General features: G+C 33.5%; 1 protein-coding gene and 1 non-coding gene across 2 annotated transcripts in view; one reads left to right on the plus strand and one right to left on the minus strand.

The window, feature by feature from the left end:
• Positions 1-13,929, minus strand: part of LOC106129383 (hybrid signal transduction histidine kinase A) — a 53,973-nt gene that overhangs the window by 17,637 nt on the left and 22,407 nt on the right. The window lies entirely within an intron of this gene.
• On the plus strand, positions 507-579 carry Trnak-cuu (transfer RNA lysine (anticodon CUU)). The gene has a single exon. It is a non-coding gene; the product is annotated as a tRNA-Lys (tRNA).

Raw genomic sequence — 13,929 nt, forward strand, 5'->3', positions numbered from 1 at the left:
AGGAATCCTTACAAGAGGACAGATGTCTCTGCGTAGGAAAGGAGGCGTGCCTTAATTATTTTATTTTTTATATAATAAGTTGAATTTCGAACGCTTTCCTTACATATAATAAAGAAAGCATGCAACCTTGACGCTGCTTTCGCGGCTCCCACTGACCGGTTTCCCGCTAAGGTATTGCGGCGCGGCGCGTGCTATGGCTACTTTGTGGCGCATTCCTTGCAATTTATTGATTTTATGTTCATATGGGAATTTGATACAGTAAATAGTTGATAATAGTGAAGTTGCCGCTGGACATTTGTATGACAAAGCAAATGAATCCAGTTTTAAAAAAGGGTGAATCGGAATTGTTTAAAAAAAATTATATAGAACTCACAAGACAAAACATAAAAACAAAAAAAAAGCGTTTTATTTTTTCAGCAAGCCTGTTTTGCTCATTCCATTTTGTTGGAGTTGTGGAATTTTTCAATTAGTAGCATACAATTTCAAATTTCAGAACTGTCTGCCAAGCCCGGCTAGCTCAGTCGGTAGAGCATGAGACTCTTAATCTCAGGGTCGTGGGTTCGAGCCCCACGTTGGGCGCAAATTATTTTTTCATTTATTTCTTTTTTTTTACTTAAGATTTCGTCTATGTATATTTAATAGAGCATTTTTGAAAAAGTTCACTCCACATTGCAATTTATTTGCAACTTTTTGTTTTTATAAGTTTTTGCGAGTAAAAAGATATTGTCGCTTACCATACTCCTAGCCTACCCGTCCGGGAAAGAAGCATAATTTTATGTAAATAATGTAGACATACATGTCCAAAATTGGTGCCATAGTGAAAAGTTTTGAAAGCGCATTCACCAACTTGGAAAGACGAAGAAAGGAAAAGTGGTTAATTCATAAATACCAGCAAACCAATAGTTAACTGGCCCAGATCTCGGAAACCAACCACTTTCTCACACGAAATTCGAGCAAAAAAAAAATTAATAATAATGATGAATCACCGCGCGTTAACAAGGAAAGTGCTATGTAAATATAAATGATATTGTCCCAAATTAATATTCGATATTAATGATGACATCTGCAAAACTTTCGTTATTAAAAATCATTATAATTTGTTTTTTTTTTGACATAGATTGTTATATTGAACAATTATTAATCATTTAGATTTCCTAATATAAGACTAACTTTATATACTTCTTAAATGCATACATATCTTATACATATGATCGCGTCTCTCTCTTACGGGGTAAACATATCCAATAAACTAAAAAAGACTGAAAGGCAAAAATAATGCAATTTTCTCAGCAGGACATCAACAAGATGATTTTAATCTGTCCAATTGCTTTACTTTTGTGAAATGGATCCATTTTTACGTCATTCAAACCTTTGTTATCCAATCATAAAAAATGTTCGGTCATTTTTATATGGTCTTTAGTGTTCCATTGCGTAACATTTGGTAACATTTTAATAATTTTGATTATTTTTTTAATCACTCATCCGTGTCATGATTACTTATATCTAACTAAAAAATATGTCACCGCTCACCTGTTTGCAAATTTTAATGTTCGTGGCGACTTCTGTAACTAGATATACTCTGCGCATTTACCTAATGATCTACAAATATGTTGATTCGGTTTTAATTATTTATTTATGTATTTTTTTGTTGATGATTACTTAATCTGTCTTTAATAATATTTAGTTAAGTATTTTTTGATGTGCAGTTATTTTGTTCAAGGTCTAAAAATATGCGTAGGTAGGTACTAAGAATAAGAATAAAAGCTGGTCGTTAATAACCAAGAACAAAAAAAAAAAGAAACGAAAATTCTATATATAAAACACTACGTTACGTTTAAACGTGGAATGTTGATGTTTGCGAACGTTCTTCATCCGTCGCGTGGCAACAATTGATTTTTTTTCTAACCCCTTAGCAAGAAGGTAACCCTTAAATGATTGAGTTCCCACGGATCACTGGCCACGCGTGCTGTGGTGACCTTTTTCTTTTTTTGCTGAGACAGCCTGTTTTAATTAAAATTCCTCAACCAACGGCGCCGGAACACTGGTTTTAACAGAAATAGGATATCCATACATTTAATGGCGTTGTCCGTTGTAAACCCTATACATGTATATTTTTATGATGTTATGTAAGACACGCTAAAACATTTGACTAGATTTTGAAGTTTTAATTTTAAAATTGTATGTTATTTAAGTTTCAGTACGTACAATAACTCAATTTAATCTTCACATTTCGGGACTTCTACCATTAATATACCTTCTAGTGGTATTAATTTTGTTCTATTAATTACCTACTTATCAAAATGCTTTGTGCTCATCTCCGAAACGGCTGAAGTCATACAAAGTACTTAGTTTTTATTTATCCTAGTTTCGCGCGAAATTCACAGGCAACGGTTAGTTATAAAATTGTCTAGAAGGCTTCCAAGCTGTTGACCGCGACAACTTCTAATTAGATAAGACAAATGTTGAATGTGGAACTTGTACCTGTCTCAGCTGCATTCCGGGAAAGTTTTCTTTTTTTCTAGTATTTTTTTTTATATAATTGTAATGATTTTTCATGCCAGTTCCCGGCAAAAGAAAGAATGAATGAAACTTGACTCGAGCCAAGGATATAAAAATATTTAATGCTGGAGTATTATTATAAATACTAATGTTATAATATTATGTATTTAAAAAGAGTTTTTAAGATCTTAAAAGAAACATTTAGTTTTAGTTATCAACAAAAAATAAATGTTTTTTATTAAGATAGTAAGGGACGTCCCAATGAGTAATCCAAAGATACTTATGATGGGAATGAACTGCTTTAGATCATGTATCCATAGCCCTAAATTAACTAAGGTATTCATTGAAATTTCGTGTTTACGAATGAACATGGAAGTGTGTTACCCGTATTAGCCGTACGGTTTTAAGAACAATAGGATAAGACAACTTTATAAAAAAGGACCAACAGCCGTAAATGAAAATGTGGAACAAAGTACATAACCTTATTTTAAATTTTGTTGGAATAATTTTCGCAACTTGGAATGGACACGTGAACGGTACTTATGATGTGAACATAAGAATTATAAATGGTCGTGACTGTACTTACGCAGAGTACAACAGTTTTGCGCAAACGGTAGCACGCAACGCTACTTTCGTTGCAAAACCGCTGACTCCATCTGATGCTATTTTTTCCCTAAATATCTGTCAGAAAAATTCACTTTTCGCATCCATGATCCACGCCTTCGTTCCTGTAATACCCTCCTTTTACAGATTCCTGACTACCATTCTCAAACCTACGGTAAGTCCTTTTCCGTGTTGGCTGCTCGCCTTTGGAATAAACTGCCCCTTCTTATAAAATTGTCCCCTTCTTCTAATTCCTTCAAAAATAAGCTTAATAAATTCTTTCTCGAGTCTTGAATTGGTTTTGAAGTTAATTTAGAATATATACATGTTTATATATTTTCTTTATTTATTTATTTGTATTTTACGTATATAATTGTTGTGTCTTAAGGATAATTCTAGTAAAAGAACTGTTGTTCACCCTTGCCTCAATTTTGTTTATGATCCTCTTACTGTCAGGTTGGCTGGAAGAGATCCCACTTAGGGATAAGCCCGCCTTTGTACTGTACTGTTTTTATTTGTAATGTACTCCTTTAGTGAACAATAAAGCATTTACTTACTTACTTACTTTGATAAGGAATATTGTATCAGAAAGTACTAGACATTTACATAGCCTGATCCGAGATAGGCATATCGTTAGAACATCGTCGGAAACAATATTATCATGTTGTTTAACATAATAGCCGTTGTGATTATAAACTGTGGTATTATTTACGCAGTTTTCTCAAGAACATAAATTTCGCATTATGCACTTTTATTCTTTCTAAATTAGTATCTACTTTTAGGCTCTTTGGTCAAGGAAAAGGCTCGTTCAAGCGTTTCTAATGTAAATAAATTGGTATTTATGCTAAATCGACCTGTTGACAAGAATGAGGTCCCCACTTTCATTGCATCCATCTATCAAGACACAAATGTGCATTCCTTAATGGCGCCGTATATACCTTGCTATTTGTGTTGCTAATCGAATTAACATGTGTTAATTCATACATACATACATATGGTCACGTCTATATCCCTTGCGGGGTAGACAGAGCCAACAGTCTTGAAAAGACTGAATGGCCACCCCAGCCAACACATAAGCCAGATAATAGCGAAAATATACCACAATAAGCAGTGTCAAGCTTTATTAATTATGTATTACAACTGATGTTATGGCTTAATTAAGAGAGTTCTTAAATTAAAATAATGTTGTAAGCTTACTAAATTCTGCATAAAGTTCGCGGTATTTTTTCAAGCTGAATAATAATCAAGAGTAGTATCTGCTAAACAAGCGATATTCAAATAAAAGTAATTGAAACAGCTATTATCTGCACATTAGCTGAAATTTTTGCATTGACCTGTATAACATTTTAAAGAAAAGCAGTTAAACAGCAAAACGCTGAATATTAGACGAAATACTTTCTTTAAGCTGTTTAGTGTACGAAATGGTACTAATTTATTCAGATGCTGAATAATTTAGATATTTTCTTCTTTTTACAGCTAACTTCTGCAAAATTGAAAATAAACTCCTTGTTTTACCAAACTTATAGCGCTATAAGCATACAATTGTCTTTATGTTAAACTTAAAACAATATCAGTTACAAATGTGGGTATCTTAAGCAGCAAATAACTGATTAGTTGAAGATATCGTATGTTATATCCAGATATTTCACCATTTTGTGACAAAATCAACAATATGCCACCTCAGAAAAATAATAACAAAAGAGTAAATGATTCATGGAAAAAAAAAGAGAACGGGAGGAACAAGAAGAAAATGTTCACGAGAGTATGTAAAGATAAAAAATAGTATCTGTACAGTAATAGAAAAGAGTTTAACATCTGATACAAATGGGCCCGGGCCAAGTGCGACCGACACAGTTGAAGAGGGTTCTGTACACGATGATTATGCATCACCATCAGGATTAGTGATTCAAACACATAGACTGGGTCCAACTTTAGGTGCAGATAACGACAATACATACATATGTGTGAAAGATATTAAAAAAGAGATTTAAATGGAAATATAATTAGGTGCTCTTGGGTGTATTTTGTAACAAGCGCGAAACTTTTGGTTGCATCTACCTACAATTTTAGTTGGTAATATAAACAATTGTCTAACTAAATATTACGCAATGCGTCATTCATAGTAGTACTATAAATACTATAAATACCTACATTAGTATAGGTCCCATCACCCTCAAATATTCATGGATTTATTTTCTATAAAAAAGCACCCTAAAAAGCTGAATAAAAGTATACTGTTTTATGTAATTTAAGACCTTTTGCTGATAAATATATAATTATTGTACTTTAAACCAAATAATTTCTGGATATGTAGTAGTATGTGAACTATTATGCAAAAATAAGCAAAATAATCACTGATATAAACACTTTAATTCAAATTGGCCTTCCGCCATTAACTAACGTTCGACATAAACCTATTTTTATAAATCCTCAACATTTATCTTATGAAACACTTTGTTTAGTGAGTAGGAAACATTATCAGTTATACAAAATTTGATTCTCATTACTTGCTGGGACTGAAATTTTATAAAAAGTAAAGATCATTTCATTTAAATATTATTTCACATTTGTTTACCTTTTAAAATATAGCTTTATCTTGAGGCGCTCAAATATGTATAATGATCATGTTGATAATTCACAGTAAAGTGCCATGCGTTTATATAATTCACCTTAAACTTACTTAAAATGTATGAAATCATTTACGCTATTTTATATCGGCGACCATTTACAATATTTTGAACTAAGCGACACAAATTTATCCCGTCACAATAAAAAATACTTTTTACTTGAATAATTTCTTTGTAAAACTACTCCAAAGATCGGAATTTCGTATATCATTTGAATATCTGAACTCACAAATTAACAACTGCATAAAAGATGTATAATTTCTGGACTAAAGAAAAATCAGAATTTATGCAGAAGATATTCAGTGTGTCGTACATTTATTCAGCTGCTATGTGGCTATTAATCAACTGTTAACCAAATTGAAGCAAGATATTTTGTGCCCAAATTGCTTGAATATCACCTGTATAAGCGCTTACACAGAAGTTATACAAATACTTTATCCAGCTTAAAGTTAAAAGATTGCTTTTACGCAAAATTTATACAGCTATACTGTGTTGGCTGGGACGTTCAGCTATTTGACTTAATGATAGAATGGAGATTCGAATAGTGATAGGTTGCTAGCCCATCGCCTAAAAAAGAATCCCAAGTTTGTAAGCCTCTCCCTTAGTCGCATTTTACGACATCCATGGGAAAGAGATGGAGTGGTCCTATTCTTTTTTGTATTGGTGCCGGGAACCACACGGCACGGATCGAATTAACAGTCTATGTATTTATATGAATAGGTACGTCCTTTATTTGTTTATTTAAAATATTTTTTTAAACAGCTATATACATGGATTTGATGCCATATGAAATTTTAAAGTCAATAAAACCAATCAGATATTAGTATTGGGAAGTGCAATCATTTTATGCAATTTATTGCACAAATCAATAGGAGGTCTTAGTCCAGCAGTGGACTTTTCTAGGCTGTTAAGGTAAGTAAGATATCTTACCTTTATTGGGGTATAGTACACATTCAGCTGCCTTAGGTGCAATTTCCTTACGATGTTTACCCTCACAGTAAGATCATTAGTTACACATTAATCTAATTTGAAAGGAAAGTTTGTAAAGTGTAATTTGTTATTCTTTCAGACAAAAACAACTGAACGGATTTTCATGAAACTTTGTTGTATCCAATACCTATGTATATACAGCTAAGATATTTGAATAAAATAATTTATAAAGATATAAGACGGACAAAGGCGCGGGCAGCTATTGGTTCTATTAATACACCTTATGAATGCACAGCTTATAGAAACGGCAACGTAATCCCTTGACATTGTAACGTGGGTGGCCGCAATTAATTCACTGAGTTTATGCTAGCTTATTTTAATAAATTTAAGTCACTATGGTACCTATATTCTCAGAAATAACATTAATATATTTAAAATATCGGAGTATAATTACATGTACTTGAATTAATTGTAGCAATATGTTAACAATTAAGCGGGAAGTTTGAAAGAGACGTAAAATATATGATTCGGTAACTAATTTAGTCAAATGAAATACATAGATAAGTAGAATAAATAGGTATCCCCTAAAGCCATTCCTAAGTCGCCTATTACGACATCCATGTTGAACATATGGAGTGGTCCTATTCTAAAATGCCAGGAACCACACGGCACTTATATACGGCAGATATAAAATTATTGCATAACGTTATAAATTAATATGTATAAGATGGCAGCTCTTATTGATATGAGATTTTTACAACAATATACAATGGTAAATCTGTTAATAAGTACCTAGGTACTAAAACCCCTATACTTACGTCTATTATTAGACACAGACATATTTATAGACTCAAGCGAATGTCGACAAAACCCCCATTCATTTATCATTTAGTTTCTCTAACCTAGTTCTTCCCGATTTTCTATGAACACTGTCTTTATAGTCATAATTCATTGTTAATGTAAGTACTTACTTACTCATGACTTAGTCATTTGCAAGAGAAAATAGAATTAATAGTATGCATAAATAGGTAAGTAATATTAGATGTCTTGGTACGTTTAGTCAAGTCTTTTTAAATCTCTTTTATGCTAACGAATACAAAAAGAACTAAGTAGGTACTTACTAAGTTACCTTTACATGTAAAATTTGTTAAAAAAATCTGGCAAATATTTGCATTTCGCGCTCCAGTGCGGAGCTGCATTATTTTATTTTTTTCTGTTACATTTTTGCGGCCGTGGATACTGTACTTATAGGTACGCATAACGGCCAATGTTTTCCTAAAAACCTCCGTCATAAAACTTTTTTTCTTTGCATATGTTAATATTTGACTAAGTTATTGTAATTCAAATTACGAATGATTTGAAAGTTGTCTCTAAACTATTTTTAGTTTAGGTTATTGTTCCACTGTATTTATTATCTATACCGTTAAGTTGAGGTTAAGTTCGAATTTTCACTTCGGCTAAATAATGAGGTTAATTAGTTGCCGTCTTCGATTTGTGCATACGTTTTCTATTGTACTGTATCTCATGTCCAAATTCTTAGCTTTGTTACCATATGGTCGTATGAACATTCACCTGACACTATTTTAATATGTAGGTATTTTTTACTATTGTAATAATTATACGTATGCAAATGCGTCAACATTTACGTCACATATTCCTAGTTTAGCATTGTTTTGGCGGAAAATATTTGTTTTCTGTTAATAAAATAAATGAGAAACATTACCGAATTTAGTAATTTAATATTACAGATAAAAGTTAAAACGCCAAGGCTTATTTTTACCCGACTGTGTTACTGAGTTGAAGTTTAGTATCCTATACGTTAGGAAAGATACGGATAAGTCATCATGATTATCTTAAGAGACGAAAGAGTCCAATGTTTGACATAGACCTTAAAAATCTCACTCTTGACCTATATGGCGTGGCGCCTTACTTTATGTATTATAATTAGTGTCAATTCTCGTATTGTAAATACTAGTTATATCGACAAAGCATTTTTAAGGACTTCTTCAGTACAAGTAAGACACAAACGGAAATCAGAAAGTTTGTCTTGTCACGCTTATCAACAAGGATTAAGTATTATATAATATCCTGTACTAAGTTAAGTACACTTAATACTTAAACAGTACACTTAAAACTGCTTGATAGATAACAGATTTCAGACACTTAAGAAGATTAACAAAATGAAAGATGTACCTACGCGCCAACTTAGGCATACTTTCTGATTACCAGATAAGCAAAATTGCCTGTTAACTCTAAAAATTGCTCTTTTCTATAAAAAAACTAAGTGCGTGTTTAAATTTCTATAGAGGAGGCAAAATTCGCTCCCATTACCAGTAATTATAATTTCCCTATGAATAAAAAAAAAGAACCGTATCAAGCGAAACCACGTATTACGAACTGTGTAACCTAAAAACCTGTAACCACGACGCATTCGAATTGAAATTCAATTATGGAACATGCGTTCACGACTTGAAAACACGCATGAAAGGGTAACTAATGAATCACATTTCTTACGCCGCTAAAGGTTTAGCCCCACACATCAGGCCGGTTGCCGGATTGTGAGTAGCCCGGAGCAAAAAAATATCGTTGCTACATTTACAGTAAGAAAAGATATTTTTTAACTCCACATGAAATACGTTCCGGACCGGCCCTGACCTTTATTCAGACGACGCGGTGGTAATAAAAAGTATAATACATACATATGTACATAAAATCACGCCTTTTTCTACTACGTCTTCCCATTTGCCACGATCTCTGCATACTTCCTTCGCTTGATCCACATTCATAACTCTCTTCATGCAAGCTCGGCTTCGGGTACTGTTTCGGGTACTGACCAGACCCTTTCCCAGTATAATATAACCTAAAAACCCGTTACCACGCCACGTTCGAATTTAAATTCAAATAAAGAACACACATTCACGACTTGCCAGCACGCATGAGGGATCTAACAGAACAGATAGTACATTTCCTTACACCACCGGATGCATCGGACTATGCAAATGTGACGGTGCAACGTACGCACACGGTAAGCCACGATGAATGCGGGTTAACGCTTGCCGATTCTGCAATTTGTTGTTCTGTAATTGAATACTTTGTAAATGCCGAAAGATTTACTTTGAAAAGGGAAGTACCTACCCTATTTTCAATAAAAAAAAATTCACTTACTTTGTTATTATAATTTTACATTAATAAATATGTAGGTAAATTATAATGGCGTTCGACCCCTTTGCGCCCTATGAAAGAGTGAAGAGCTCAGGTACCTATATATTTTAATTGAAATTCATCAAATAATTTCAATCGATTGCTCTATTAGGCAGAATAGGAACTAAGGAGTTTTGAACTAAGGTTACAATATATTTTTAGAGAACTTCTTATGAAAAGTTATAACAAGCTATGATTTTTCCAAAAAAGTACGGTCTCTTTATTATGTCATTAAAATTTATTGGTCAAATGGACGCCATTGTAGTAAAGCTAACTTTACATACTAAATTTCTCTTGGCCTGGTCTAGACTTACGCCAGTGATGTTAGATAAGAACATGTTAGCTCTTAACAATGTCAGCTGAGGTCGTGTGATGAAAGTAGCGATAAGACTTGACAAACACTGCACAATACCTCTAATTAATTTAATTAGTCATGACAGATGTTAATCTGGTAGAGCAGGTACCTTACCTTGTTTGTATTAGATAATGTATAGTTACTTAAACATAATTTGTCACTTTCTCAAATAGACGAGCGGGAAATCGACGTTGCTTTGCAGATAAAATTGGATCGGTGTGTGATTTAGCAGAAAAGAACCACTTCTATATAATCTATCCCTGGACGTCCAGAGTAAGAGACAGAGAATTTTTTTCTTAGGCTTATAGACATGAAAACCAATAAACTTTGTTTTTGTGTTGTTCTGCCTTTGGGTTGCAGAATTTACATTATCTGTGTAAAAACCAGGGCTTTCAATTAACTTTTAAAATTAGACCCCAGTCCCTGATGCACTAGTTACCATAGTAGGTATATACGGCATAGGTAGTTAGTGAACTCTGGGATTGGAAGAAACACCGCTATGCATTCAACACAATCAAGTGATGATTTAACTCTTTAGCTAAGTCTAAGCTATATCACTATTGATTTTGCTTCTAGCACATCACTACAAGAAAAAAGTAAAAAATAACATTGTACCCCTTACTTTTTTCGTATCGTAAATACCATTTAATACTGCTAATTAAATTTAAGACAAAAACGAACATGCGTAACACGATATGACTATTCAAGAAAATGCTCCATGGGAACGTGATACAATGAGAGAAATCAGAGTTCAGATATTTTTCTGCGAAATTTCGACGTGCCTTATGACTTAGCTACTTGTTTTGACATAACAGATCTGCTAGAAAAGAATCGTGCATTCGCTCACGATCTGAACAAGGACGATCACGCGACGATGATGGTATGTTATTACCGAGCTGAAAAGCTTATTAAAATAATGGCAAGATGCCTGGATGCATTAGATTACAATGGAATGCCAACATTCCAGTTTCGTGAGCAGGTGCGAAGGAATCTTACGACGCTTTGGGGAAATTAGACTCGCATGCTTCGAGATATTGGAAATATTGCGTTATTGGGCGCAGTTAATGAGGTGGTTGAGCAAGAAGTTTTAATATCTTTAATTATAATGTAATTGAATTGATGAAAGAATAAATGAAATCCTCTGTTAAACAAGAGGACTTCAACAAATAAACTAATACGACCGATTCCAGCATCTTAAGTTAATTTTAAATAGTAGTAAATGTACATATACACCATATATTCTTTTTATCTTATGTAAGAAAATAATTTACAGACTAAAATACAGTCAACGGCAGAGAAACCTGACTTCCCTACGGTTTTGGTTTGCATGAATGGGAGTCATGTTTCATTTCTTTTGACCTTAGGTACACCCTTGAATAAACGGTAGTTTATTTTAATAATATTGCTTTCTTTATACAGTCTCCGTATGAATTCAGTCATTATTCTGTTCTGTAATTGTTCTACCTTCCGAGTATTGTAGTTTAACAATCTTAAAATATAGTATTTGCTTATACGGTTAGTTTCATACATCATTCTCTGTGTTTTACCAAATATAACTTTTTCAACGTAGAGTATCATTTTTCTGTTACCTCTTTATCTACAACATTATCGCAATCGATAAGATTAGATATTCAATAACAAATCAATATCAGGCGCTTCTTTGTTCAAGTAGCCGGATATAAAACAATGTGGATAGCCCACAAAGAGGAGGCCTAACCGCAAACGAAATCGTATCAGATTACTATGAAATAAAAGGAGCGTAAATATACACTCCGATAAACAAGCGGAACGAATCTCAGGTCGGTGTGACGAAAGTCATTATATTTAAATTTGATTTAAAACCAAACGAGCATATGTTAGACCCTTCAACATCACAAGTCAAAAAACTAGTTGTTGAAATTGTATAAAATGGTGGAATGAAATGTGACACCTGCAGTAAAAGTGGTTCGACAAATGATTTATTAATTTACGCGTTGTTGAACAAAAATGAGTAAAACTATCAGCGAAATTGATTGATGATGCAACAGTAGCTGCGGAAGGTAGAAATTATTATCTAAATGATCAAAGCGTAGATACGCTATTGACAAACTGAAATTTTCAATAGTGTAGGTAGGTAAATCATTAACTTTCATCTAATATTTGTCTGGTAAAAGTTCATTAGGAGAACAATACATTGTGACATGGTTCGGTTGATGATTGAACGCCTACGTTGAGTGATGGGGAAAGTGATTGTCAGTTGTGAGATAATCGAATTTTGGACACTGTTATGTACTGTAACTTAATCAGGAAATCAGCACAGGGTACGCAATAATACAACATCTAAAACTTACTTGAGTTGAGTAAAAGTATTCAGCTATGTTCGATAAATTTCACTCTATTCTTGTATCCTGTCTGTCAAATATTATCCCTACAAATATCATAAATGCGAAAGTTTGTTAGGAACTATGGGTGTATGTTTGTGTGTATACTCTTTGACGTAAAATCTACTGGAAGAATTTAAATCAAATTCGGTACACGGGTAGAATACAAGCTGTAAAAAATAAAATAATAAGTAGGTACTTTATTCCGAAATTCTCACCCACGGAGCACAGGTAGTTTTGACATTTATATTATATTTTGTATGACTCATTGTAACACAGTAAAAGTGTGTAAAAACGTTAATTATGCTGTTGAAAGAGTGTTTACGATGTTTTCTGCTGCCTCGTTCAACATTGCATGTCCAGTTACGATAAATCTTAACTTTAGTAGGAAATATTAAACCACCACACGCATGGAAAACGCATCGAAAACTGTATTGGCCGGATTTCCTTTATTTTACGATATGGGAAATTTTGCGCTTATCATGGTTAAAACTGTGCCGGCCACGAACAATAAGAATGGCTTAATTTTCTGCATTTCTCAAGTTCTGCATTTGACAAGCGATAAACGGGTTAGACAGATGAGTTAAGACCCTATATCCATTAAGATGAGAGCATGACGCCATCAAGGATGGTTCTCATTACGGCACTGGAGCGATGGCACAACAACACGCAACAACAATAACAATTGACCAATCGAATGAGGACACTCTAACCATTAATCACGGACTTATTATAAGTCTTACTGTCGTTCAACTTAAACTTCTTACAAGCCAGAAGGTCTTGCGCATCCAAGGTTCTAATAAAATAATGATAGTATAATTGTACGAGTTTATTTTGATGTGATTGTTTTATGACGCAATTTAGAGTTACAAAAATAAACCAAAGAATTCGTCGTCAGCACATTTGACTTGTTTATTTGGTAATGTGCTGTGTTGTGAAAAATTGCGAGGCTTAAATTGATAACTCCTTATACATCGGTGGTGAAAAATATAAATATGCAAGATGTTGCAAAATACCGCTGGACCCAGTGTGGAGCCTTGCGGAACCAATGGCAGATGACATGTTACTTTCTCTCAAGCCGAACTCTCCAACCCGGACGTACTACAGCTTTTTGCATTGTTTTTGTTAATGCGATATTATTATTATCATCGAACGAAATTGAAAGTTAAATGTACTATACCTGTAACAGCAGATTGGTCAGTTGTTTGGGTGTGAAGGTTACGTTATCTTACTCGCCGCTTTCGCTTTTTTGTTCCCTATGATTGCACTTCGGGCTTTAGATTAATGATTGCGGGCAGGCATGTCGTTTATTTTTTAGAAATTCAATGCACTTTCAAAATGGTTTGAAATGAAC

Source organism: Amyelois transitella, chromosome 4, assembly GCF_032362555.1.
Source record: "Amyelois transitella isolate CPQ chromosome 4, ilAmyTran1.1, whole genome shotgun sequence".
Taxonomy (NCBI): Eukaryota; Metazoa; Arthropoda; class Insecta; order Lepidoptera; family Pyralidae; genus Amyelois; species Amyelois transitella.